The sequence below is a fragment of the Apis dorsata genome, unplaced genomic scaffold (assembly GCF_000469605.1).
Source record: "Apis dorsata unplaced genomic scaffold, Apis dorsata 1.3 scaffold_353, whole genome shotgun sequence".
Classification (NCBI taxonomy): Eukaryota; Metazoa; Arthropoda; class Insecta; order Hymenoptera; family Apidae; genus Apis; species Apis dorsata.
Genome location: NW_006263619.1, coordinates 429,190 through 433,079, shown reverse-complemented (window position 1 = coordinate 433,079; position 3,890 = coordinate 429,190). Strand labels below are relative to the sequence as shown.

At 35.2% G+C, this 3,890-nt stretch overlaps 1 protein-coding gene across 6 annotated transcripts in view; it reads right to left on the bottom strand.

The window, feature by feature from the left end:
* The window catches only part of LOC102672118 (autophagy-related protein 16-1), a 574,752-nt gene that overhangs the window by 144,124 nt on the left and 426,738 nt on the right, over positions 1 to 3,890 (bottom strand). The window lies entirely within an intron of this gene.

Here is a 3,890-nt window from a genome sequence, read left to right as displayed (position 1 = left end):
ATATATATATATATATATATAAATGTTATGCGCAGACAGGAAGCAGTTCGCGTTATACCAAGCTAGACAAATATGCGGCGCGACTGCGTATCTCCCCGCTCGAAATGCCCCATTATCGGCAGATTAAACGGTACAACAGTTTCAAATCTCGATGGTACCACCACCTCGATTTATGTCGTATCGAACGATCGTTTCCACGATACCACGAGTGAATGTGTGAGAGAGAGAGAGAGAGAGGAAGAGAGAGAGAGAGAGAGAAAAGGAACGAATCGTTTCGACGGATGAGATGGAGCCACGGTGTAAATGGTGCCCGGATGATCCTATCCCCCCTCCCCCCAGTATGCAAGGAGAGCGTGCGACGAAAAGAAAAAGAGGTGGTAACGCCGGAAGCATAGGTTTTACGATCCCTCTTTTCAGCGGCATTAGTCGCATGACAACGTGTTACACACTGCACACGGCTAATTATTAATGTTACGGTTATTACCGGTACATTCGCCGCGGTTATGACCCATAAAGTAACGCTTTATCGATACGCGGAACGTGTATCCAGTGGAAATAGCTGATTGATTCTCTTGCCGCTCTCGAATCCACCTATTTCCACTGGTTTGACGATTAAGTTTGCGCAGGGACGTATATCGAAATTGGAGAAATAAACAGTGTGGGAAAGGAGGTTTGCTTTAATTAATTCTTGACGTCTCTTTCTTTAGATAAAGGTTAATTTGCCAGGGTAAAGTATAGGAAGAGTATATACGTGCATAGAATTTAGTAGAATTGAATATAGAAACATGTATTTTCTTTTTGTATTTTTTGAAAGAATGTATGATGATATACTTTCTTGTGAAAATTTCTTGTAAAAGCTAATTATTATTATTTTTTTTTTTTAATGGAATCATATATATTCTATTTCTTTCTTATTTTACGTAAATTTTATGAAAGAGTTGTCTGTGTATACGTGCATAGAATTTAGTTAAGTATGAATTTAGTAGAATTGAATATAGAAACGTGTATTTTCTTTTTGTATTTTTTGAAAGAATGTATGATGATATACTTTCTTGTGAAAATTTCTTGTAAAAGCTAATTATTATTTTTTTTTTTTTAGTGGAATCATATATATTCTATTTCTTTCTTATTTTACGTAAATTTTATGAAAAAGTTGTCTTTTATCTTCATGGGTTGAAGTGTTATAAAATAATATATAAATAAATTTTTAATTATACATGTGCACAATTCATTCTCTTAAAGATTTGTTTTCACAAAATCACAAATATTTAAGTGCGATATAGTTTTATTAGAATTAAATAATAATATTCTAAAAAGGTAAAAATTTGGGGCGAGCAACCCTCTAGATGATAATTAATACGTGAAACCTAATTTTAGAGCAATTTCAAAAGCAGTACTAAAAGGAATATTATACCATATGCATGGAATAATGAAAGGAATTAATTATTCCATATTTTAAGTTTGCTCGTGAAAGTTCTTATACGAACTTCACTCTAGAACGTAATTCCAAATCATAAATTTAATGAGGGCGCTATACTTAATTGAATTCAAAAGTTATATATACACATATATATATAGACTGACAAATTTTATATAATTCTATGGAGACAATATATTGGGGCATATATCATTTTATATAGACAATATTTTGTCATATGCGTAACACTTTTCATCATGGGAAGGATAATTAATTTGACACACGATGAAATATTCGCTAATATTTGATAAATAACGTTAAAATTAAATTTATCCCGCAAATCGTCTATTAAAACACACTATGGCCATTTGAGATAACAGTACCAGTCATAACACCAACTCATAATACCAACGTCTCTCAGAGTTTCCTCATTTAAGAATAAAATTTCATTAAAACTGTTCAAAACTTCACCGAACTTCACCCCTTACTTTTCAATTACATGATTTATGACACAAGGGAAATAAGACATCCAGTTAACCTTATAAAATCGAATAAGATTAACATTCTTCCTCTTCCTTAAAATTATTAATATAAAATTACGCACTTTGATTAAAATATCCTAATTTAATATTTTTCTTTTTATCTTCTTCTAGATATCGAATATTTAAAACTTTTTTATTATACTTTTACTTATAGATAAACAATTCAGAAACTCTACATCCAATATTTATTCTTATATAAATCAAAAGTCTACAAATAGAATTATTAAATGTGCAATTTTAAAAAGCGCCCTCTATTTCCCGCGCTCTTACAATCTTCAATATTATTATTCAATGTAATTTCGAAACGAGTTTCTCGATCGCTTCGATCCACGCCCATCTCCTCAAAAATCGGTAACACGATCCAATTCTTTTTCGCATATGCCTGGATCGTTCGATTTGAAGGGTATTAGCTCCTCGGCCCCATGTTCATCCATTACAGTTTTCAGACACGGAAATTTATTCTCCCATCTTCTTCACTCGTTCTCCCTCCTCTCTACCCTAAGAATATGAGAGCCACGTATAGTCTCGCAGGGAAGGGCGAGAGAGAAAAAAACCTGGAATTAATATTTCTTTCTACGCCCGCTCCTTCCTCCCCCTCTTTTTCCCTCCTCGCTCGTTTTCTAAGCCGGATTCCCCGAGAAAACTGTGAAAAGAATTTAAATTCCGCGGCGCGAGTTCTTATAACGGCCACGCTACGAAGGCTATGTGTCATATTAAAAAGTTCAGGAGCAAAGGAGGTCTTCCGGCCTGACGTTTATTTCTTAGCCCCCGTGATAATACGGCGGCAGAATTTTCATGGCTTTTCATCGTAGCGCTTTGACTTTTCCCAACCATCGAGATCCAATCGAGATCCTAAGTCGTTGTTGAGTTATTGGGGAGTATACAATAATACAAAACGAGAATTTGGAATCGTTTCATGAACAACAGTCGAATTCGATCTAAAAATCTAGTAGCAATTTCTCGAGTTGTTATTCGTTTGCTTCGATCGGTGCCTTTACAGAAAACCAGTTTCGACATAGACTTTTTCCATAGACTTTGCATAACTTTATTCTTATTACCTTTGATAAAAAAATAAAATATGCCGAAAATGCTCCTTTTGATCTTGCATCAATTGAATTTTTTTTATAAATAAACCACAAAATGAGAATTCTCAAAATATATAATAACGATTTAGAACGAAATTGGCTGGATAAATGTTCGACTAACGACACTAGTGTGAAAAAACGAAATTACTTTCCGAGCAGCCATATTTCTGGCGATAATCAAACATTCATTTTTAGAAATTGCAGAGAATTTCCTCTCCATGAGTCATTTCCAAATTCTATTATTGCGCGTTGTTGCGTAAATTTTGGAATTTTCTCTAAAAAAATTACGATTTTAAATTAAACTCGTTCAACGCGCAAATGGTAAAATTACCATAAACGGTAGATCGTTAGATCCCTCTCCCCTTGCCGTTCGCAAATTCACGAGGCATAAAATGCAATTAATTTCATTAATTCGTTAGAAAACGGAAGAATGGAAGGTGTTCCGAGCGTTTTAATCCGTCGATTAAAGCGATAGATAAAACGCGTTCGGTATCATCAATTCACAATTCACACCGGTATTTAGTTCTAATGCGGGAAAGATGGAAATGGATGGATGGATCTTAGCCGTGTGCAGATAGAAGGGCCGGTTAATGCGGCCGCGGAACACATCACACTTCAAATAGACGTGATCGCTCGAAGGTGGCTGCGATTTCTATGGACGTTTGATGCATGCACTCCACCTCAATATTCACTAACGTCCCGCGTTATATTACTAACCGTATTGCACGTGTCATTACACACAGTGGCGCTAATAACTTATAGTAATGGCGCCATTACGTGTAGCGCAACGGTGTATTGTTCGAGATCTCTTTATGGGCTTGGTTAACCGCCGTGAAACGAAAGACG